This window comes from Hemitrygon akajei, chromosome 1 (assembly GCF_048418815.1).
Source record: "Hemitrygon akajei chromosome 1, sHemAka1.3, whole genome shotgun sequence".
Classification (NCBI taxonomy): domain Eukaryota; kingdom Metazoa; phylum Chordata; class Chondrichthyes; order Myliobatiformes; family Dasyatidae; genus Hemitrygon; species Hemitrygon akajei.
This window is the reverse complement of record NC_133124.1, coordinates 74,762,283-74,787,916: the sequence shown is the minus strand read 5'-3', so window position 1 is coordinate 74,787,916 and position 25,634 is coordinate 74,762,283.

Genomic DNA, 25,634 nt, shown 5'->3' with positions numbered 1-25,634 from the left:
AGCTTCAAGTCCTTGGCCTCAATACCTCCTTGTAAAATTGGATTCTCAAATTCCTCATTTGCAGACTCCAGTCAGTTTGGCTTGGCAACAACATCTCCTCCATGATCTCCATCAGCACAGGTGCACCACAAGCCTCTGGGCCCCCTGCTCAACTCACTTTACACTTATGACTGAGAGGCTAAGCCCCAGCTCCAATGCCATATTCAAGTTTGCTGATGACACCACTATCGTAGGCTGAATCAAAGGAGATGATGAACCAGCATATAGGAGGGAGATTGAAAATCTGGCTGAGCGATGCCACAACAACAACCTCTTCCTCAATGTCAGTAAGAGCAAGGAGCTGATTAATGACTTCAAGAGGAGGAAATCGAATGTCCATGAGCTGATTCTCATCAGGGGATCAGAGGTGGAGAGAATCAGCAACTTTAAATTCCTCAGTGTTATTATTTCAGAAGACCTGTCCTGAGCCCAGCACGTTAAGTACAATTATGCAGAAAGCATAACAGCACCTCTACTTCCTTAGAAGTTTGTGAAGATTCAGCTTAATATCTATCACTTTGATGAACTTCTTTTGATGTATGTTGGAGAGTATATTGATTGGCTGCATCACAGCATGGTATGGAAATACCAATGAACTTGAACGGAAAATCCTACAAAAAGTAGTGGATATGGCCCAGTCCATCACAGATGAAGCCCTTCCCACCACTGAGCACATCTACAAGGAATGCTGTCACAATAAAGCAGCATCCATTATCAAAGACTCCACCATGAAGGCTATGCTCTCTTCTCACTGCTGCTGTCGGGAAGGCCTCCAGCTTATGAGATTCTGTGGCAGCTTTGATGAACTCATACTTGGAATAGTGTGCACAGTTTGGTTATCTTAAGGAAAAGGATGCACTTGCTTATGATGGAATGAAGATTCACTAGATTGAGTTAGTGGGTTTGATTTATGAGGAGATAGTCAAAAGACCGGAACTTTATACTCTAGAGTTTAAAAAGGTTGAGAAACAAACTTGTTGAAGTTGATAATATTCTTATGGGATTGAATAGCTGGACGCAGATAAGATGCTTCTCCAGGCTGAGAGTCTCAAACCGGGGCTCACAGACTCAGAATTAGGGGGTCAGCATTTTGGGACTGAGGGTGGGGAAGTGAACCTAGCAAGGAGGTTATTCTGCAACTGTGTGGGATACTTGTGAGGAGTGCTGCATACATTTCCTGTCTGCATAATTGAAGTCCAAAGTTCAAATTTATTATCAACTGCAACCTTGAGATTCACCCTTTTGCAGGCATCCACAACACAAAGAAACACAATTGAGTCCATGAAAAACCCAAGACTGAAAAGCATCCAATGTGCAAGAGAGAAATAATCTTGCCAACAGTTTAAAAGAAGGAAAACAAATAACACGTAGAACATGAGCTGTCCACAGCTGCGGAGTCAGTTCAGCACTAAGGCAAGTGAATCCAGTCCAGGCTGTAGATCAACACCCACTCACGACCCAGGCGGCATGGGTCACAACTCTCTGGCAGATCCTGCCTGATGGTAGAAGTGAGGAGAGAGGGAAGTGATCAAATGCAGGCAGACATTGCTGAGTCCGGCCGAAGGGTCTCGACCCAAAACGCCGACTGTACTTTTTTCTATAGATGCTGCCTGGCCAACTGCATTTTGTGTGTGTTTCTTGGATTTCCAGCATCTGAAGACTTTCTCTTGTTTGAGACATCGCTGAACACTGGTTCATTTTGTGCTCTCAGGCCTCTGCTTTTGTAAGGCTTGTTGCTTTAATCAGCGTGGAGTAATGGATTGAGCATGGGTTCCTTTTCTGCTCTCGGCCTCAGAGTCAGAATCAGCAGCAGAATCAAGTTTAATATCACTGGCATATTGTATGAAATTTGTTGTTCTGTGACAGCAGTACATTGTAAATCATAATAATTTTTTCAAAACTATAAATTACAAGAAGAAATATACATAAAAAATTAAATTAAGTAAGTACTACAAAAAGCGAGAAAAAAATAGTAAGGTTGTGTTCATGGATTGATTGTCCATTCAGAAATCTGATGGTGGAGGGGAAAAGCTGTTCCCTGAAATGCTGAGTGTATGTCTGCAGACACCTGTACCTCCTATTTGATGGGAGCAATGAGAAGAGGTCATGTCTTGTATGACGGGGATCCTTAACGATGGATTCTACCTTTTTGAAGCATCGCCTGTTGAAGGTGTCCTCGATGCTGGGGAGCTTAGTGCCCTTGATGGAGCTGGCTAAGTTTACAACCTTCAACAGCTTTTTTTGATCCTGTGCAGTGGTCCCTCCATTTCAGATTGTGATGCAACCAGTTAGAATGCTCTCCACGATACACCTGTAGAAATTTGTGAGAATCTTTGGTGACACACCATGTCTCCTCAAACTCCTAGTGAAATGTAGCCACTGTTGTGCTTTCTTTGTAATTGCATCAATATACTGGACCCAGGATAGATCTTCAGAGTTGTTGACACCAAGGAACTTGAAACTGCTCATCCTTTCCTCTTCTGGTTAGGATGTCCCTTGAAGAGGAGTGGTGTGTGTTCCCCAGCTACCCTTCTTAAGTCCACAGTCAATTCCTTGGTCTTACTGACACTGAGTGCAAAGTTGTTGTTGTGACACCACACAACCAGCTGTTCTATTTTTCTCCTGTGTTCCTCCTCGTCACCATCTGAAATTCTGCCAACAATAGTTGTGTCATCAGCAAATTTATAAATACCATTTGTGCTGAGCCAAGTCACACATTTGTGGGTGTAGAGAGTATAGAGCAGTGGGCTAAGCACACATCATTGAGGTGCGACAATCTTGATTATTAGTGAGAAGATATTATTTCCGATCCACACTGACTGTGATCTTCCGATGAGATCCACCTTCAGCAAGGCCGCCCTGGCAGTGGTAGTACCTGCGCTCTTGGAAGTCAAATTCTCCAAATCCTTCAGGAGATCATAAAATTGTTTAGACAGTTCAAAGGTACATTTCTTAAAGAGCAATTACAGGCTGCAGATTGCAGTGATCATAGTTTAGAACAAGTATATCTAGTAGTTTAGTGAGCTGCCTGCAAAAACGTCATTGTGTGTTGCCAATGCCATCTCCTTCTGAGGAAAGATACTGACTTTGGAGGCAGTGCAGAGGAGATTCACCAGGTTGATTTCAGAGATGAAATTAGCCTATGAGGAGAGATTGAGTTACCTGGGACCATAGTAACAGGAATTCATAAGAATGAGAGGAGATTTTATACAAACATATAAAATTATGAAAAGGATAGTCAAGCTAGAGGCAGAAAGTTGTTTCCACTGCTAGTGAGACTGAAACTAAGGACCTAGCCTCAAGATTCTGGGGAGTGGATTTCAGACGAAGATGAAGAGGAACTGCTTTTCTGAGAACCTATGGAATTGTCTGCCCAATAAAGCAGTACAGTGTATGTCATTAAATGTATTTAAGGCACAGTTAGATAGATGTTAGCATTATGGGTTACAAGAAAAAGGCAGGTAGTCGGAACTGAGTCCATGCCCAGATCAGCCATGACCTTATTGGTGGAGCAGGCTCGATTGGCCAGATAGCCTGTTCCTGCCCCTAATACTTATGTCCTTAAGTAAGAGGCACAAAGGTAGAAGATCTTCTGTGATATTGGTGACCAGCTCAACAAGCTCGATGAACCAAATGGCTTTCGGAGACATGAACATTGAATTTTCCAACTTCAAATAATTGATTCTTTTCATGTTTCATTCCCACTCACTAATCCACCCAGGTTCTCTTCCCCTTTGTTCACCTTTTCCATCACCACCATCCCTCTCTCCTACCCGCCCACCCCCCCCCCCCCCCCCCCCCCCAAGCACCACATTACCTATTACCTATATTCCATACTGTCCTCTTTCTGGTTCTATCTGTCTATATTTCTTCCCTTACTCAGTTTCACTTCCCTTCCTCTCTCCATCAGCCCCTTTCTTAGACGTTCCTCCCACATCATTTTCCTGGCTCTCCCCCTCTACACTCTCAGTCCTGATGTAGGGTGCTGGCCCAAAAGGTCACCACAGCTGCTGCCACTGAGTCCCTCTGCCACTTTGTTAGTTGAGCCGACTGGCTTGCTCCTATTCCTTATGTTCTCATATTGTTTTGTGGGAAAAGTGCGGGTCAATCTGTGCACAGCAAGCTCCCACAGTCAGCACTGTGACATTAAGCAGGTTACCTGTTTCTGTGTCAGAATACTAGGGGTAACTCTGCAGCTTTTCTTGAGTCACAGAGCCATGCAGCACAGAAACAGGCCCTTTAGCCTAACATCCATACTGACCAAGATGGCCATCCAAGCTGGTCCTGTCCACTTGACCCATATCCCTCTAAACTTTTCCTATCCATGTGCCTATCCAGCTGCCTTTTAGAGGTTATTAATGCACCTGCCTCAATCACTTTCTCCAGCGGCTAATTCCATTTAATGACAATCCTCTGGGTGAAAAAGTTGCCCCTTAGATTCCTATAAAATTCTGGGGAAACAAAACATGTGCCTTTTCCTTAATTATTCCCATCTTGACTTCATACACCTCTCATTCTCCCAACTTGCTGAACCTCTCTCTATAGCTCTGTTACTCAAGTCCTGACAACAACCTTTTCTGAACTCTTCCTAACTTAATGGCATCTTTCCTATAGCAGGATGACCAAAACTGTACACAATGCTCTAGATGCAGCACATTACAAACTCCCTTTATCCCCAGGACTATTGAGAGATAAATCTGCTCGGCGCCTTCTCCAAGATCATGATGTCCTTTATATTCTGCTACCTGAACAAGTGCGGGGAACCTGAATAGTACACGTCAGACATCAAGAAACACCTTGGTTGTTTTCATCCTCAGTCAATTGAACATTCACCAGGATCACAATCAGAATATCCAGTCCCACCTGAACAGAACTCATGATATCTCCCTCAGTCTCAATGAACGCAGACTGGGGAAGGATTCAGTGTGATGAAGTAAATAAAGAACATTAATCTGCTTCATTTCACAGCAGTTCAAGCTGAAGCTGTCTACCTGGTTTCACTTCTTCTAAACAACCTAAGTACTAATTAAATAGCATATGATGGCTCACACTACATAGAGCACTGATATCATAAGGCCCTTCAGCCCATTGATTCTATGCTGACCATTAAGCATCCACTGACACGTTCATCTGCATTCTGTATTTTGTTACTGTTATTGTTTTCCCATTTTACTACCCCAATGTACTTGCTGTATATATGGAATGATCTGTCTACAGTTTACAGCAGCCAATTAACTTAGCTGAACTGCATGTTTTTGGGATGTGGAGCACTGAGAGAGGCTGGAAACTCCAAAAGGTCAGGACTTCATCCGGGGTGGGGGAGGGGGGACACAGGCTTTTGGCCCATGATGTCCATGCCAAAACTAAAACTGCTGCTCTCCTGTATGCACATGATCCATATCCCTCCATTCACTGTATGTCCATTTGTCTAACTAACAGCCTCTTAAACACCACTATCGTATCTGCCTCCACCACCACCGTGGCAGTCTGGTCCAGGCACCCACCACTCTGTGTAAAAGTTTTGTCCGACACTTCCTGAAACTTCCTCTCTCATCCTCAAAGTATGTCTTCTAATATTTGACATTTCAGCCCTGGGAAAAGGATTCTGACCGTCCACTCTATTTATGCCTAAACTTCTATCAGTTTCCCTCAGCCTCACACGGTCCAGAGAAAATAGCTTATGTTTGTCCAACCTGCCCTTATAGCCTTTAAATCAGGCAGGATTGTGATTCCTGGTGAACCTCCTCTGCACCACCCCCAAAGCCAGCACATCTTTCCTGCAGTGGGGTGACTAGAACTATACAGAATAAGCATAATAATCACTGAGCACCAGCACACTCATGCCTTCAGTCAGAGTTACTGTATGAGCTAGGTTTTGAGGGAGAGGCTGTCATAACTTTCACAGACTTTCTGAATAATGATGATGAGCAGTGGATGAGGAGGAGGAGTTAAAGATGGCACCAGAGGGTGACTTTTTCAAGTTAATCTGTGAAACAGTTTAATTTCTTCATTTTAATGTCTCTTCTTTCCTTTTCAAGGTGGCTGGAGTCTGTGACCTACTGCTGCACAAACTGCTATTCTTCAAGGTGGTGAGTTCTCGTTCTCAGAGCTCGTCGAGCGACCTAGCGTCTTCGTTATCTTCAGGCGTGGCCTGAAAGATGTGTGCCTTCTGGGTGCAGCCTACACAGCCCTGAGGACAACCCAATTCCTCACTGCTGTTGCCAACTGAAGCGTCACAGAAGATCAGAACATGGAGGTAGCACATATGGCTGTCAGAGCCCATTGTACTAGAGTAATCGCCTTCTCGCTCACTCTCTCTCTCAATGGTGAGAGAAAGTTCATTGCTTATTCTCAAGTCGGGGGAACTCAAATTAAAGTGACGCTGCAGACTGTAATGTCGAAACTGTGAACTGCTGACAACACCAAAGTCTTATCAAAGTTTGTCTCCATAGATGCTGCCTGACCTGTTGAGTACCTCCAGAGTTTTGTATGTGTTGCTCAGGCTCCTGCCCTCTTCCTTTCCAGACCTGATGAAGGGTCTTGGTCTGAAATGACAATTGCTTGTCTCCCTCCATGGATGCTGTCTGACTGCGGAGTTCCTCTACTATTAGAAGAGGCCCTGCTACCACCACAAGGAAGACCAAGGGACTATAGTTTGACGATTGTACTCATTGTTTATTACCCAGTTAACTTTGGTTAACATCATGTTGGCTTTTTCATGTTTTTAGACCTAACAGTTCAAGATATGAATTTGATCCTGACCTTCAGTGCTACCTGCATCAATTTGCATCTTCTTCCTGCAGCTCCATGGGCTTCTACATTACACACACATCACATGCATGCAGGATAGTGGATTAATTATCCACTGTAAATTGGTCCTAGTGTGTGGGTGAGTGACACAGTCTGGCAGAGTAAATGGGAATGTCACAAATGTGATATCACTAAAGCCAGCCTTTCCTCCAAGTACGCTGTCTACACTTTGCGCTGCCTCAGTAAACCGTCAACATAATCAAAGGCCTGGCCCACTCTGGACTTTCTCTCTTCTCCATCCTCCCATCAGGCAGAAGATATAAATGCCTGACAGCATGTACCACCAAGGGTCCAGTACACCTTCTGTCCTGCTGTTATAAGTCTATTGAACAGTCCCTTTGTAAGATAACATGAACTCTTGACCTAACAATCTGCCTATGACCTTGAACCTTATTGTCTATCTGCACCACACTTTCCCTGTAACTGGAGCACTTTATTCTGAATTAGGTTATTATTTTCTCTTGTACTATGTCAATGTGATGAAATTATCTGCGCGAATGGCATTCAAAATAAAGCTTTTTAACTATATCTCAGCACAAGTGACAAAAATAAACCAATTACCAATTTGTTTATCAAAGTAAGGGGAACAAAAAGAGGTAAGTGTAAATGTGGCAGGATACTTGGTAGTGTGGAGGAGCAGAGGGATCTGGGGGTACATGTCCACAGATCCCTGAAAGTTGCCTCACAGGTAGATAGAGAAGTTAAGCAAGCTTATGGGGTATTAGTCGAGGGATAGAGTTTAAGAGATGCGATGTAATGATGCAGCTGTATAAAACTCTGGTTAGGCCACACTTGGAGTATTGTGTCCAGTTCTGGTCACCTCACTATAGGAAGGATGTGGAAACATTGGAAAGGGTACAGAGGAGATTCACCAGGATGCTGCCTGGTTTAGAGAGTATGGATTATGATCAGAGATTAAGGGAGCTAGGGCTTTACTCTTTGGAGAGAAGGAGGATGAGAGGAGAGAAGGAGGATGAGAGGAGACATGATAGAGGTGTACAAGATATTAAGAGGAATAGACAGAGTGGACAGCCAGTGCCTCTTCCCCAGGGCACCACTGCTCAGTACAAGAGGACATGGCTTTAAGGTAAGGGGAGGGAAGTTCAAGGGGGATATTAGAGGAAGGTTTTTCACCTAGAGAGTGGTTGGTGCGTGGAATGCACTGCCTGAGTCAGTGGTGGAGGCAGATACACTAGTGAAGTTTAAGCGACTACTAGACAGGTATATGGAGGAATTTAAGGTGGGGGGTTATGTGGGAGGCAGGGTTTGAGGGTCGGCACAACATTGAGGGCCGAAGGGCTGTAATGTACTGTACTATTTTATGTTCTATGAACTTGATGGCTGAGAGAGACTCAGTGAGTTAGAGTGCCCATTGCCTTGCTCTATGATCCTAAGATTCCATGTGCTGTGCTTGATTGGAATAATGCTTTGAGCTCACAAGATGCAGTATAAAAATACTTCCTTCCTCAATAAAGAACAGATACATTTAATCACATTGTGCCAGTTTATCACTGTTCAATGGGGCTATTCTACAAAAGGCAAAAAAAATCTTGCTGGAGGAACTCAGCATGTCAAGCTGCATCAGAAGGTGGGAAAGAAATTGTGGACATTTTGGGTCAAGACTCTTCAGCTGCTGATCAACCCTCTGAGATCTTCCAGCAGTTTCGGTTTTGCTTCAGAATCCAGCATCAGCAGATTCTTGTGTCTCTGTTATATGAGGGAATTATTAAATACCCTCAATTTATGCTGGCTGGGTGCCAGCAAACTTCCATATATCCTTCAGAAAGTACAAGAAACATCACTGATTATGTGTCCCAATGGATCCTAGGATATATCTCAGCATCAGATCAGTAGCTATTAAATTGGTAATTGCTTTTTTATTGTCACATGTACCGAGATACAATAAAAAAAAGCTTTGCACGCCATCCAGCCAGATCATTCCATAAATAAGTACATTGAGACAGTACAAAAGAAAGACAAAACAAAATTCAGAATATAGGTTTACAGTTATAGCCCGCCGGTGGTGTAGTGGCATCAGGTAAATAGACTTCGAGGCAAATGGTCCCGTGTTTAAATCCAGCCAGCCCCTTGCATGCTTTCCATCTGTGCTGGGTTGAGCATCAAGCTATCCACTCGGCCTCATAAAACAAACAAATGCTAAGGAAACGGCAAAAAATGCTGCACCACAAGACGCAAAAAGAAACAACAGCAAGCTTTACAGAAAGTGCAGTGCAAGTAAACAAATAAGGTGCAAGCACCAAGATAAGTTATACTGAGAGATCAAGCGGTCCTCTTTACCATATGAAGTCAATTCAAGAAGCTCATAACAGCAGGTCAGAAGCTGTTCTTGAGCCTAGTGGTATATCAAGCTTTTATACCTTCTGTCCAATGGGAGGGCAGAGAAGAAAAAATGATCAACATGGAAGGAGTCTTGATTATGTTGACTGGAAGTGTAAATAGAGTCCATGAAGGTGGGGGGTGGGGGGGTGCTGGTTTCTGTGTCGTGCTGAGCTGTTTACACAACTCAGTGTAGTCTTGGGCAGGGCAGTTGCAATACAAAGCTGTGATGCATCTGGGTAGGAGGCTTTCTATGGTGTATCTGTAAAAATTATGGAGACATCACATATAAACAGCAAATACCTGGTAAGAGTCAATCAGCTTCTATGAAAATACAGCTGTTAATGTTTCAGTGGGCTTCCAGATTCTCTTTGTAAGTCAACCCTGGTGTGCTCAGTCAGCAAAAGTAACCTCACCAGCATTTTCAGGCGTTAACCCAGATCGAGACAGGTGGTCTCAGGGGCTCTGGTGCAGCTGCTGCCTCACAGTGAGAAACACCTGCTCTCATTCCTGACCTTAGGTGCTATCGGTTTGGAGTTTGCATGCTCACCCCGGGACCACATGGGTTTCCTCTGGCTGTTCCAGTTTCCTCCCACGCTCCACAGCTCCGTGTTTTATAGTTCATCTGCCACTGAAAGTGAGCCTTAGTGTGTGTAGCTGTGTGCTGGAATTTGGTGGGAATATGGGGATAATATTACATTTCTGTGCTGCATCCTTCAAAGGTTCTGTGATCTATGACTCTAAAAGCTGATGTTTATTCTGCTAGAACAGAACGTGCTGAGAGCAGATTTGACAGGGGTGTTTGCAAATCATGAAATGCTTTGATAGCTTTAATGAGAACGTGCTTCCACTGACAGGAAGGTTGATAAGCAGAGGGCAGACCTGGCATGTGGGCAGCTGCTGAAAGCATCGCTCCCAGTGCTGAGAACTTGTGTAGAGGACACTGCCAGCTTCAGCAGTAAAACGGTACCCAGTGAGGTTGGAATACAGGCACCTTCTGCAACTGAGGCACGCAAACATCATGCTCCAACTCACCATGTTCCAGCACGCTGAGTTCTGCCTTCTCTGCTCACTTTAAAAAGGGGCACAATCTCAGTAGGAATGAAAATATATAAAAAATAAAACTGCAGGTGCTGCAAATCTGAAACCAAAACAGAAGTTGCTGGAAACACTGACAAAACCATCAATGTCAGCAAAGCAAAAGGATGGAGAGCAGTACACTTGCTCCTCTCTATATTAATTCTGTTGAGGTTGAGAGGATTGAGAGATTTACTTTCCTAGGAACTTCACCAATTGTCTGTCCTTGTCCAACCTAGTAGACACGGGACAACCAGAAAAGCTTCTCTTTATTCCCAGTCTTTGCCTCCTGCCAATCAACTAATGAGCTATCCATGCAAGTATCTTTCTTATAAAACCATGGGCTCTTACTTGTTAAGCAGCCTCATGTGTGGCACCTTGTCAAAGGCCTTCTGAATTCCAAGTACATAATATCCACCAATTGTCCTTTGTCTAACATGCTTGTTATTTCTTCAAAGAATTCCAACAGATTTGTCAGGCAACAGTTTCCCTTAATGAAACCATGCTGACTTCAGCTTTTTTATCATGTGCCTCCAAGTACCCCAACACCACATCCATAACAATCAACTCCAACATCTTCCCAACTACAGAAGTCAGATTAACTGGCCTGTAGTCCTGCCTTTAGCATACTTTTCCTTCTTTAGGATGTAGTTATCTTACACTTTCTGAATTGTCCCTAGAAACTCCAGACATTGCTGCTCTGCCATCATCCCTGCTAGCAACCCCTTCCAATCAACTTTGGTCAGCCCTTCTCTCTGGCCTCTTTAAGTCCCTTTACTCCAATGTCATACAGCTACATCAGACTTCAGCTTCTCCTTCTCAAATTGCAGGGTGAGGTCTATCACATTATGATCACTGGCTCCTAAGTGTTCCTTTACCTTAAGCTCTCTAACCAATTACAGTTCATTGCACAATGCCCAATCCAGAATAGTTGATCCCCTAGTGAGTTCAACCATGAGATGTTCTAAAAAGCCATCTTATGGGCATTTTACAAATTCCTCCTCTTGGGATCCAGCAGCAACCTGGTTTTCCCAATCTACTTGCATATTGAAATCCCCCTGCACTTTCGCGACATTGCTCTTTTGACATGCATTTTCTCTTATTGTAACCTGGAGCCCATATCTTACCTACAGTTTAGAGACCTGTGTAAAATTCCCATCAGGGTCTTTTACTCTTGCAGTTTTTTAGCTCCACCCACACCTTCTGATCCCATGTCCTCTCTTTCTAAGGATTTGATTTCATTTTTTACCAACAGAACCACACCACACCTTCTGCCTACCTGCCTGTCCTTTTGATACAATGTGTGTGATAAGCTCCCATCTGTAATCTTCTTTCAGCCACGATTCAGCTGATGCTCACAGCATCGTACATGCCAATCCATAACTGTGCTACAAGTTCAGTGAGCTGTCAACGTATTACAGTGACCAGCCTTCCCTCCATGGACGCTGTCTACACTTCCCGCTGCCTCTGTAAAGCAGTCAGCATTAGCAAACGCTCCACCCACACCAAGTATTCTCTCTCCTCACCAGAATATTAAAAAAGCCTGGAAGCAGGAACAACTAGGCTTAAGGATAGCTTATAAGTCTATTGAATGGCTGCCTAGTACGATAAGATGAACTCATGACCTCACACTCTCCTTTCATTGTGACCTTGCACTTTATCATCTACCTACACTTCTTCTGTCGCTGTTACACTTTATTCTATATTCTTGTTATTTTACCTTGTACTGCCTCAATGTACTGTGTAATGAATTGATCTGTATGGACAGCATGCAAGACAAGTTTTTCACTGTACCTCTTAGTTGTGACAAAAATAAACCAATTCCAGTTCCAGTCCCAATTCTAATTCCGCTGTTTACACCACCACCTGGTATGGAGGCTCCAATACACAGGACCACAAGAGGCTGCAGAGGGTTATAGACACAGCCAGCTCTATCACAGGCACAACCCTCCCCACCACTGAGGACACTTTCAAGAAGTGATCCCTCATGAGGCCGTGTTAATCTCTAAGGACCCTTACCATCTGGGTCATGCCCCCTTCTTGTTACTGCCATCAGGGAAGAGGTACAGGAGCCTGAAGAGCTACACTCTAAAATTCAAAATCAGCTTCTTCCCCTCCACCATCAGAATTATCGATGGTCTGTGGACAGCTCTTCGTTATTCCTTTTGCAATGTTATTCCATGCTTTTTTTTTTAATTTTAATTCATTGTAATGTAATGCCTTGCATTGTGCTGTTGCCACAAAGCAGTGAATTTCATATAATCTAAGTCAGTAAATTGATTCTACTCAGCTAGACAGGCAGCATCTGTGGAGAAAGAGAGAAAGATAAAAATCATTAGTGTTTCTTCTTAGCCATGATCATATTGAATGGTGAGGAGAGCTTAAAGGGCCAAATGGCCGACTCCTGCTCCTGTTTTTTCATGTTCTCGAGCTCAGGGACTAAGCAGCTGAAGATAATGGCAGAAGAGTGGAAATTAAGGAAAAGGGAGATGCCACAGTTAGAGGAATTCAGAATTCTTAGTGGGCACAAAGCATGGTGGCAATTGCAGTGACCGGCTCTATATACTAAGCTTACTTCAGAAACAAAATTGTTTTATGCCTTTCGTTTGTTTCACAAATATCATCGTGGGTTGGGTACAAAATGAAATGGTACAGAGGAGATGTCAGGGGTAAGCTTTTTACGCAGAGTGTGGTGAGTGCGTGGAATACGCTGCCAGCGACAGTGGTAGAAGCGGATATGACAGGGTTTTTTAAGAGACTCCGGAATAGGTACATGGAGCTTAGAAAAATAGAGGGCTATGGGTAACACTAGGTAAGTTCTAAAGTAAGTACATGTTCAGCACAGCATTGTAGGCTGAAGGGCCTGTATTGTGCTGTAGGTTTTCTATGTTTCTATGTAAACCAATAACACTTGCAAAATCAGTTTCAAAGTTGCTTGCAGTAGGCTTATCTGTACAATTCCCACCATGCATTAATCTTTATTTTCCAGTAATTTTAATAGATATAAAAGAAATAGTCAGTATACCAGAATGACAGGAAGTCAGCTTCCAGTATGTTTTACAGCTACAGTATTGTGAAATAGTACCGCATTAATCATGAAGGGAAGAGATGTGTTCCTTCTTCGGCACAATATCATTATCTATCTGAAATTTTTCATTTAATAAGATGACAATTCAAACAGAAAAGGAGATCAAGCTGTCAACCAACTCTTCTTTGGTTGACTCTGGAAGCCAGGATTCTTGTTTCAAGACTTGTGTGAGACTGATAAGGCTTTAAAAGATTTATTTTAATTTCAAAATTCTCAGAGGTGGCAAGATACATGAAATTTAATTTTTTTTTGCTCAGCCATTCGTTGAGATACAGCATCCATCATCTATCAAAGCCAGGAATATGGAGCTGGTGCTATAGATCACTCGCTGCTGAGCACATGTACATCATTCAAGGGTATTGATTACTGAATAAGTATCCCAAAGCTTCTGTTGCAGGGGAAAATATTTTGCCTCACAATTCATCTCGTACAAGAGGTGACCCTCACGCACCATAAAGTCCAAATCTATTACAACACAGAGGAGTTCTTTGTGTGAGCATCATAATTTTTCATTTAAATTGGACACTTTCCAATTGATCTTCATTTTCTTTGTTTTAAACACAAGCGCACAATCACTCTGAGAACCCTGTTAGCTGGCTTAACTGCAGCAAATTGTAATGACTATTAACTTTAGTCCAATAGGTAAGGGACTCACCAGCACAGCCAGTGTGATCATACAGCTCACTAACTTGCTGATCCCATCTCTTTATCCTCCCCTTCATTCTCGATCTGCCTATTACCCACTCATTCCTCCCTCTGAGTCCCCTCCTCACCTCTTTCCCTTAGTTCCATTGTCCACTTTCCTCTTGTTTCAGATTCTATCAATTTCAGCTCTTTTTCACTTCACCCAACACCTACCGTCTTCTACACCAGACCTAGTTTCCCAGTGTCTTACCCTCCTCTCACCCTCCTCACCTAGATCCACCTATCACCCAGTCCATCACTTGCTCCACACCACCTTTTATATGTCTTCTCTTTCTTTCCCGTCCTGATGAAGGTTCTCGTCTCAAAATCTCGACTGTCCATTTCCTTCAATAGGCACTGCATGACCCGCGAGTATCTTCAGCTTTATGTGTGTTGCCCCAGATTTCCAGCATTTGCAGAATCTCTTGTGTCTCCTGGTAATTGCTTTTAACTTTTGTCAGTATAATCAATATAACTACATCATATGAAAGTGAGGGAGGAAGACATGACAGAAAAATTAAACAAATGTTTTATGTCTGTCTCCATGGAGACCCAAAAAGAACTTGTTATAACAAAAAAGGCTTGTTACTTCCTTCCATCCAGTCAGTCTCCATGGAGCATTCCTTCAGAAAGGCTGACAGTATTGTAAGGGTTACCTGCCACTTCTGTTATGCATCATAGCTGTTATGAGACACTCCCAACCGCACCAGCTTGCAGGACTTAGCTGCTCTGACTCTCCAGAGCGTGGATAGCTAATGTGGTCCCCTTAAGGGTTCAGGACGGTCCTGCTAATTGGCAATCATGTTTTGGGGACCATAGACTGAGTAATTAAAGAGCACCCGAGCTGAGGTCCAGTGATCAGTCGTCAGCCCCACTCATGTTATTGTCTATCATTTGTTTGTTTCGTGCTCAGTTCACGATCCGGTTTGATACCGTGTCTCGATCCTTGCTTCGAGTACTCCAGCATTTGGGTCCAAACCATTCTTTTCAAGGACCCTCGTCACAGCATGATTGAGCCAGTGTGGACCCAGTGGGATATCAGAGTCTTTCATCCACTGTGGCCAACCACAGCGAGAGGGGTCCAGACAGAGCCTGGAGATACACAACCTCCAGGTAGTCATTTATCAACTTTCACACTCTCTTCTGACTGGAAGAGCCCTGGGCTGGCCACCACGCATTGGGATCATAGGTCAGAGATTTGCTCAGACTTGGAGGAATTCATGGGTGCCGTGAGGAAGGTAGTCCATCACTCTGCCAGAGCCAGCCAAGTCTTGGACCGCCTGATTAAGTTTTGACAGGTTGGGAGATCAACGGCCAACTACACAATTGAATTTCAGACTTTGGTTCAAGAGGGTGGTTGGAACAGAGAAGCTTTGGCCACTCCATAGTGCCACGGACTCCAAGATGAACTGAAGGATGCCCTTGCCTTGGGAGAACCAGCAGATCTTAGAGATTCTAGTCGACCAGTCCATCCACCTCGATATTCGCCTGGTGAAGTGAGAGGAGGCTGAAGAGAGGCAGCCCGAGCCCGGTCCCAACACATTGCAGCTTCGCTCCCCAACATCGGACCATCATCAGCCGTCCCCTGCTCAAGATCCTGTTGAACCCATGCAGGTCAGCTGCACTAGACTCTCTGCCGATGAGACTCTCCCACCGTCAGAGTCGAGGTAGCTGCTTTTACTGTGGAGAAGCAGATCACCTGCAGCTCGAATGTACCAGGCTGCAACTGTCAGGAAACTGCAAAGACTGGCCAGTGTGATGACAGTAGCAACCACCACTCCCAACCCCATGGATTCTGGTTTTATGCTGAAGGAGGAGTTCACCAGGGGTATGACCTTAAGTCAGGTGAAGGCTTTTGTGGACTCTGGTGCAGAAAGTAATTTTCTGGATTTAGAGAGCACCCGTCGGTTCGACATAGCACTGTGAGAGTTGAGCCAGTCCTTGCCAGCCTAGATTCACCCGTTAGGTTCCAGGCAGATCCAGCAACAGACTGTAGTTTTGCAAATGAGGGTAGGGGATGACGTGGAAGATGTTGGTTTCTATATTAATGACTCGCCACTGATACCCCGATCCTCAAGTACCCTTGGCAGTCCTAGCATGGACTGGAGGGAGGGGAAAATCGTTGCTTGGTCCAGTCATTCTAAAGGGGGGTTTGTTTGCGGCATGGTGTTCTGCCACACAGACTCTCCCGAGATCAATGACCAATAGCACGGCAGCCTTCAGTGCAAGGTAACCTGAGACCTTCTGGAGACCTGGTCCTGCCTTCAAGGATGGACAAGAAGGTTCCAGCCAATGGCACTGTGCAAATCCTGACACTGTTGAGTCAGGACCACCTAGGAACTAGAGAAAGGGATCTCCAGTTCAGGCGAGGACCAAGGAGATGCCCAAGTGGTCCGGAAGACTTGCAGCCAAGCTTAAGGAATCCAGACTCCAGCTGCCAGGTCTCAAGGAAGAAAAAGACTCCTTTATGATGATCTTTCAAGCCTATTTCCGGGGGTGGGGGGTGGGGCTGGCAGCAAGGACCATCTGTAATGCCTCACTGCTATCACCTGAGGCTAGAGATAGGGTTTTGGAATTTGAATTGGCCTCTGTTTCTACAAATGAGCTATGTGAGCCTAGGAAAAAGATTCTAAGGTCTGTTGAATCACCCCTGCCAACTAGGAAGCCTCAGGAGTCATCCTTGAAGGAAGATCCAGAGGAGATAGCAACACCCAAACCAGTTGAAATTCCTGCCGTCTACAATGACTTGGATGAGGTCTTCCCCAAAGGAAAGACCTCCATTGTTCCTCCACACCAACCCTATGATTGTACTATAGACCTGCTGCCTGGTACTTACCCTCTGTGGGGCTAATTATACGTGCTCTTGGGCCTAGAGAGAAGCGCAATGGAAGAGTATATAAGGAGGCTCTTGCCATGGGCTTCATTCAGCCATTCACTTCACTAGCCAGTGCAGGCTTCTTCTGTATACAAAAGAAAGGTGGGAGCCTGTGGCTATGCATTTACTATAGGGGATTAAACCGCCTAATGGCCAAAGATTGTTACCCCTTTCCACTTCATGATGCTCCAAGTGCATACAATCTGATCCATATATGAGAAGGCGATGAGTGGAAGACTGCATTCAATACACCAAGGGAGCACTACGAGCACCTGGTTATATGCTCTTCGGCCTTGCGAATGCTCCAGCCATTTTCCAAGCCTTTATAAATGACATGCTCGGGATATTCACGTAAGTATGCCTTCGTCTACTTGGATGGTATTCTAATCTCAAGATGGACCCTACCAAGACTCAAAAAGTCAGAGACTGGCCACTATCATCCAGTATCAAATAAGTCCAACGATTCCTGGGGTTTGCAAACTGCTACCGTAGATGCATCAGGAACTTCAGCTTGATTGTAGCTTCACTGACTGTGCTAATTAAGAAAACCATGGGTCCTTTTGTCTGGATTACTGAAGTGAAGGCCACTTTTACAGAGCTTAAACAGCAGCTCACAACAGCTCCCATCTTGGTTTCTCCTAACCCGGACCTTCCCTTCATCATGAAGGTGGGCGTCTCAGACATCAGAGTAGGTGCCATCTTGTCTCATCGATCACTTTTGGACGTGGACATTCTTCTCCAGGCAGCTGTCCCTGGCAAAGAGGAACTATGACATCAAGAATCCACAGCTTCCTGCGATTAAGTTAGCTTTGGAGGAATTGCATCACTGGTTAGTGGGACCAAGAACTCTTTTATCATTTGGTTTGACCACAAGAACCTAGCTTATATTCAGGAGGTGAAGAGGCTGAACTCCAAAGAGGCCAGGTGGTCTTTGTTCTTTAACCACTTTTTTTAAAATCAGCTAGGGTAAAAGAACCAGAAGCCAGGTGCCTTGTCCAACCAATTCATCAAACTGGAATAAGAGGAGCAGCCAGCCACCATTTTGCCCCAATGCAGGATTGGTAGCGCCAATTCATTGGGGAATCGACTGTCTTGTTTGCAGGCTCAAGCGCAAGGGGAGATTGCTAAGAACAGTCCTCTGGGTCGTCTGTTTGCCCCAACTTCCATCCAGTCTCAGGTGCTCCAATAGGGACATACATCGAGAATGACAGCTCACCCATGGATTGGCAGGACTCTCGAGTTTATCAAGAAGAGGTATTGGTGGCCTGGAATGATGAAGGAAGTGCGGCTGTATATGCAAGCGTGCAAGGAGTGGGTCCAGAACAAGGATCCCCATACCCAACTACAAGGGCTCCTTCACCCCCTACCTGTTTCAGAAAGACCATAGGTAGATAGATAGATAGATAGATAGATAGATAGATAGATACTTTATTCATCCCCATGGGGAAATTCAACTTTTTTTCCAGTCCCATACACTTGTTGTAGCAAAACTAATTACATACAATACTTAACTCAGTAAAAAATATGATATGCATCTAAATCACTATCTCAAAAAGCATTAATAATAGCTTTTAAAAAGTTCTTAAGTCCTGGCGGTAGAATTGTAAAGCCTAATGGCATTGGGGAGTATTGACCTCTTCATCCTGTCTGAGGAGCATTGCATCGATAGTAACCTGTCGCTGAAACTGCTTCTCTGTCTCTGGATGGTGCTATGTAGAGGATGTTCAGAGTTATCCATAATTGACCGTAGCCTACTCAACGCCCTTCGCTCAGCTACCGATGTTAAACTCTCCAGTACTTTGCCCACGACAGAGCCCGCCTTCCTTACCAGCTTATTAAGACGTGAGGCGTCCCTCTTCTTAATGCTTCCTCCCCAACACGCCACCACAAAGAAGAGGGCGCTCTCCACAACTGACCTATAGAACATCTTCAGCATCTCACTACAGACATTGAATGGACAAGTCTCCATGGATTTTGTCATGTGCCTTGTCGACCGGTTTTCGAAAGCCTGCAAGTTCTTTGACTTGGTGAAGCTACCATCTGCGGTGGAGATGGTTGAAATTGTCCTAGACCAGATCTTCAGGATCCATGCATTCCCAGTAGACATTGTTTCAGATCGTGATCCACAATTAGCATCACATTTCTGGAGGGCATTTTGTGAACTGATAAGGGCAACAGCAAGCCTTTCCTCTGGGTTTCGTCAGCAGCCCAACGGCCAGACAGAATGGACTAACCAAAATTTGGAACATACTATAAGATTCCTAGCCTCAGAAAGACCTGATGAGTAGTCCAACCATTTGATGTGGGCAGAGGTTGGCCACAACACCTTACAGCACTTAATGCACAGGGTGTCACAGTTTGAGTGCCAGTTAGGCTATCCTCCACCTCTCTTCCCGGAACAGGTGGCGGAAGCTGGGGTTACTGCAGCTGACGATCCCATCCAACACTGCAAGAGAGATTAGGGCAAGAGACGGAGACCAAGGCCAACCAAAGGAGAAGATAGGGACCGGCTTTACAGCCTGGGCAATAAGACTGGCTGTCCACTTGTGATTTGCCTCTCCAGGTGTAATCTAGACAGTTTGTGCCCAAATTCATTGGACCTTCAAAGTCCTGAGGAAAGTAAACCCAGTGGCTTACACTCTTCAGCTCCCAAGACCCTAAAGATCAATCCCACCTTCCACATCTCTACATTAAAACCTGTCAGCCCCATCCCCTTAGCCCCATTACCATCAGCCCCACTGTCACCCAGGTTCATCAGTGGGAAACAGGTCTTCATGATGAGACAACTTTTGGACTCACATACTGCTCGGGGTGTTCAGCAATATCTTGTGGACTGGGAGGGATTCGGACCCAAGGAGAGGTGCTGGGTCTGGCTCTTATCCACAACTACCATTGCTGCCTCTCCCAGCAGTCAGGGCTGTCAGGAGTCGGCTGTAGGGAAGGAGGTCTTGTTACAAGAGACTCCCAACCACACCATCTTCCAGGATTTAGATGTTCTCACCTCTCCAGAGCAGATGTAACTGGCATGGTCCCTTTAAGGGTTCAGGATGGTCCCGCTAATTGGCATTTGTGTTTTGGATGCCAAGAATTGAGTATTTAAAGAGCAACTGAACTGAGGGTCGGTGCTCAATCATAAGCCCTGCTAGCATTATCATCTAGCATTTGTATTGTGCTCCGTTCTCAATCTAGCTTGATACCATATCTCGATCCTTGCTTCAGATACTTCAGCATTTGGGTCCAAAACATCCTCATTCAGGACTCTTGTCACAATAACTTGGTATGGCGACTGTTCTGCACTTGACCACAAGAAGGTGCAGTGTTGTGGACACATCTTAGCAGTTTACGGAAACCAGCTTCCCCTCCCTGGACTCTGTCTACACCTCACTGTCTTGGTAAAGCAGCCAGCATAATCGAAGACTGCACCCACCCTGAGCATTCTCTCTTCTCTCCTCTCCCATCAGATACACAAGCTTGAAAGCATATACACCGGGCTCAAGGACAGCTTCTACCTGTTGTTATATGAGTACTGAATGGGCCCCTTGTAAAATAAGATGGACTCTTGACCTCACAATCTACCCTATTATGGCCTTGCACCTTATTGTCTGCCTGAACTGCACTCTCTCTGTAACTTACACTTACTTTGCACTCAGTTATTGTTTTCACTTGTACAACCTCAGCACACTGCTGTAAAGAAATGACCTGTACCTTAGTACATGAGACAATAATAAAGCAATTTACATTCTGGGAGAAGATACAGAAGCTTGAAAGTCTGGATAACAGCTTCTTCCCCACTGTTCTCAGGTTCCTGTATCGATCACCTTTCACATCTCCTTCCTGCTGGTGCTCCAACGTCCTGAAACCCTTAATACTACCTCTCCAACACACACAAGATTCTGGAGGAACGCAGCACCTATAGAGAGGAATTAACAGCCAACATTTCAGGCTCATGCCCTTCATCAGGTCTGGAAATGAGGAAGAAGCCAGAATAGGAAGGCAGTGATAGGGGGAGGAGTACAAGCTGGCAGGTGATAGGTGAAGCCAGGTGAGAAGGAAGGTGGGTGGGTGGAAGAATGGGGAAGAGGTAGAAAGCTGGCAGGTGATAGGTGGAAGAGATAAAGGGCTGAAGAAGAAGGAATTTGATAGGACGGGACAGCAGACCATGAGAGAAAGGGAAGGAGGATGGGCATCAGAAGGAAGTAATAAGAGAGAAGAGATGGGGTAACAGGGGAATGGAAAAAGAGAGAATAGGGGGAAAATACCAGGTTAGAGAGATCAATGTTCTTGTCATTAGGTTGGAGGCTACTTGGATGGAATATGAGGTTGTTGATCCTCCGGCCTGAAAGAGGCTGCATTGTGGCAGTAAAGGAGGCCATGGACATGCTGAGTTTCTGCAGCATTTTGTGTGTATACCTCTGGATTTCCAGCATCTTCAGAACGCATGTGATCGTTCAACGTCTTTCATTTATTCCACTATTGTCATTTTAGCATTTCTTTCTGCATACTTTAGATTGCACAACCATCTTTGCACCATTCTGTTGTTTATGTTTTTCACTTGTCAATGTATTTATTAGTGCACTTATTGTTACCAGGAATACTGTTTACTCTGAGAACTTCATGCCAACAATGAATTTCATTACATCCTGGTGTAAATGACAATAAACTAACCTAAATCTGAATAACAGGATCAAGTGTCTGGTGAGAATATGGAGCTGAAAGAAATTAGTATTTAGAAACAAGTAGAGGATAAGAAATAAGAAATTAGGAGTAGGAGTAGGCCACTCGCCCCCTTCAAACCTACCCCACCATATGGGTGATCAATGCTGAATCCAGGGAGAATTAGGGATGAACAACAATGCTGCCATTGCCAGAATGGTCTCACCTAGAGCCATAGAATAAATCAGCACAGAAACAGGCCCTTCAGCCCAAATGGCCACACCAGCCGAGAGTCCCATCTAAGCTAGTCCAGTTTACTCGTGTTGACCCACGTCCCTTTGAAACTGTCCTTTTAATGATTTTTTAAAATGTTGTTAATGTACTGCTCATTCCATACATTTTCCACCCTAACTTTCCTCGTAAATACTTTCTCTCCCATCTGAAATGTATGCTCTTGATTCCCCAGCCCTGGGAAAGAGATGTTACATGTTCACCCTGTCTTTGCCCTTCATAAAGAAACAAAACAAACAAAAGAACTGGGGGAGGTAGGGTAAAGGTGTTCTTTTTTTTGAGCAGGAATACAATGGGCAGGATGGCCTTTCTCACAGTGAAAAATTGTTTGTTATGGTGTCATACCAGTGACTTGCTGCTGTTGGGTCATTGGTTATACTGACGGCAAGCCTCTAATGTTGAGAGTACAGATTGTCCAGGCTACTTGAGGCTCCGTCCATCTGTTGTACAATCCTGCAGCTTCATTGAGACTGTCATGTACTAATGTGCATAATACATGCATTAGTCTGCTTGTACTGCCTGACGGCAGCATAATTACTCATTAAGGGAGGAGATGTGCAGCACATTAAAGGCTGCAAACATCATCATGACTATAATCAGCTCCCACTGCTCATAAGATTTGGTCAATGAAAATGCAGAACCATATTCTTGCTTATGAAGATCATAAGGGGAAAACTAAATCTCAAATTACTGTAGAACCCAACTTAACAGTCATAGAGTTAAACAGCACAAAATGGGCCTAAGGCCCATTTTGATAGGTGCTGACTTTTTCAGGCATCACAAAGGGATCCTACCACAAAATATATCGTAACCTTCCCCCACACCCTCTGCTTTCCACAGGGGTCACTCTCTCCAATATTCCCTTATCCATGCATCCCTCCCCTCTAATCTCCCTCCTGGCACTTATTCCAGCAAGTGGCCAAAGTGCCACATCTGCCCATTCATCTCCTCCCTCACCTCCATTCAGGGCCCCAAACAGTCCTTCCAGGTGAAGTAACACTTCACCTGCCAATATGCTTGGGTGCTCTATTGTGTCTGGTGCTCCCAATGTGACCTCATCTACATTGGTGAGACCCATCGTAAATTGGGGGACTGCTTCATCGAGCACCTCTGCTCCAACTTTCTAATGGCCAAACATTTTAATTCTGATTCCGATTCATGTTCCGACATGTTGGTCTGTGGCCTCCTCTTGTGTCAAGAAGAGGCCACACTCAGTGTAGAGGAGTAACACCTTACTGTACATTTGTCAGGATGTAAATTGCAGAAATTCAGTCCCAATCCCCTCTTATTCTGTTCTTCACTCTGGTCTCTTACATTTTCTCACCTGCCTATCATCACCCCTTGGGTCTCTTCCTCCTGTGGTTCACTCTCCTCTCCTATCAGATTCCTCCTTCTTTAGCATTTAACCTTTCCAACCCACCTGGGTTCACCTCTCACCTACTAGCTATCCTCTTTCCTCTCCCTCCACATTTTTATTCTGGAGTCTTTCCCTTCAGTCCTGAAGAAGGGTCACCCGCCCAAAATGTCAACTGTTTATTCATTTCCTAGATACTGCCTGACCTGCTGTGGTATGGCAGCTGCAGAGCTTCAGGCTGAAAGTCCCTACAAAGGAATGTGAAAATGGCCAAGAGGATCACAGGGGTCTCCCTACCATCCATCGGCACCTTTATCAGGAATGCTGTGTATGCAGGGCCCTTAGTATTATCAAGATTCACCCATCCATCCCCCATCCTCTTTGACTTTCTACCTGTCTAGAGTGCATAAAAACAAGAACGGTCAAGATGGGAAACAGCTTCCTCCCACAGGCCATTAGGATTCTGAAATCCCTGTCGCATCATATTGAAAGTGTTACTGGTTAATTTGCTAATTAATTTGGTTAATACTAATTAATTTACACAATATTTAATTTATGTATTTTACTTTATATAATGTATAATTCACTTGTAGGTTTAATTCTTACTTTCCAGAGTTATTGTGTGTTATATGCAGTTCTGTGTTTACATCCTAGTCTGGAGAAACGTTTCATTCTGTGGTACACATGTATATAGTTAAATGACAATAAACTTGACTTGATTCTTGGGTTAAGAAAAAGGAGGTGCAGAGCAGGTATAGGCAGGCAGGAACAAATGAGGTATTTGAGGAGTATTAAAAATGCAAGAGAACACATAAGAAGGAAATCTATCTTCTTGTGTAATTGGATCCTGGATTTCCTTACTTGTAGACCCCATTCGGTTTGGATTGGCAATAAAATCTCCTCCACAGTCTCCATCAACACAGGAGCACCACAGGGCTGTGTGCTCAGCCCCCCGCTCTACTTGCTTTACACTTATAACTGTGTGGTAATGCACAGCTCCAATGCCATATTCAAGTTTGCTGATGACATCACTGTTGTGGGCTGAATCAAAGGTGGTGACAAATCAGCATATTGGAGGGAGATTGAAAATCTGGCAGAGACGTGTCATAACAACAACCTCTTACCCAATGTCAGCAAGACCAAGGAATTGATTGTAGATTACAGGAGAGATAAACCAGAGGTCCATGAGCCAGTCCTCATCAGAGGATCAGATATGGAGTGGATTAACAACATTAAATTCCTGGGAGTTACTTTTTCAGAAGACCTGTCCTGGACCCAGCACGTTCTGGTATGGAAATACCAATGCCTTTGAATGGAAAATCCTATGAAAGGTAGTGCATTTGGCCCAGTACATCACAGGAAAAACCCTCCCAACTTTTGAGCACATCTACATGAAACGCAGCTCTAGAAAAGCAGCATCGATTATCAAAGATCCTCACCACCCAGGCCATGCTCTCTTCTCCCTGCTTCCATCAGGTAGAAGGTACAAGTGCCTCAGGACTCACACCACCAGGGTCAAGAATAGTTACTAACCCTTAACAACCAGACGCTTGAATAAAAGGGGATAACTATACTCACTTGCATCAACCAATGATCTCACTTTAAGGACTCTTTACCTTCTTAGCTCATGTTCTCGTTATTCATTGCTACTTATTTATATTTGCATTTGCACAGTCTGGTGTCTTCTGCATTCTGGTTGATCTTCCATTGACGGTGTTATAGTTCTACAGATTAGCTGAGTATGACCACAGAAAAATGAATCTCAGGGTTGTATATGGTGACATATATCTACTTTGAGAATAACATTTACTTTGAACTTTAGCAGACAAGGTGAAGGAGAATCCCAAGGGCTTCTACAGATAAATTAAGAGCACAAGGATAGCAAAGGACAAAACAGGTATTCTGGAAGATCAGAATGCTAATCTAAGTGTGGAGCCGAAAGAGATGGGGGGATCTTAAATGGATATTTTGCATCTGTATTTACTCAGGCGATGGATGCAGAGTCTGTAGATGTGAGGCAATACAGCAGTGAGGTCACAGACATTATAGAGATTACAGAGGAAGAGGGATTTGCAGTCTTTAAGTAAATTAGGGTGGATAAAGGTGTTCCCTCAGACCCTGTAGGAGGTTAGTGCAGAAATTGCAGGGGCCCTAGCAGAGTTGTTTAAGACATCGTTAGCCAGAGGTGAGGTACCAGAGGGCAGCTAAATGTTCTTCCATTGTTTAATAAAGACTCTAAGAATAACCATTGGAATTGTAGGCCAGTGAGCCTGACCAGCAGTGGAAAAGTTATTCGAAGATATTCTAAGAGACTGTAAATATACAGTGCCCATAAAAAGTATACCTCCTCCCCTTGGAAATTTTCATGTTTTATTGTTTTATAACATTGAATCACAGTGGATTTAATCTGGCTTTTTTGACATTGA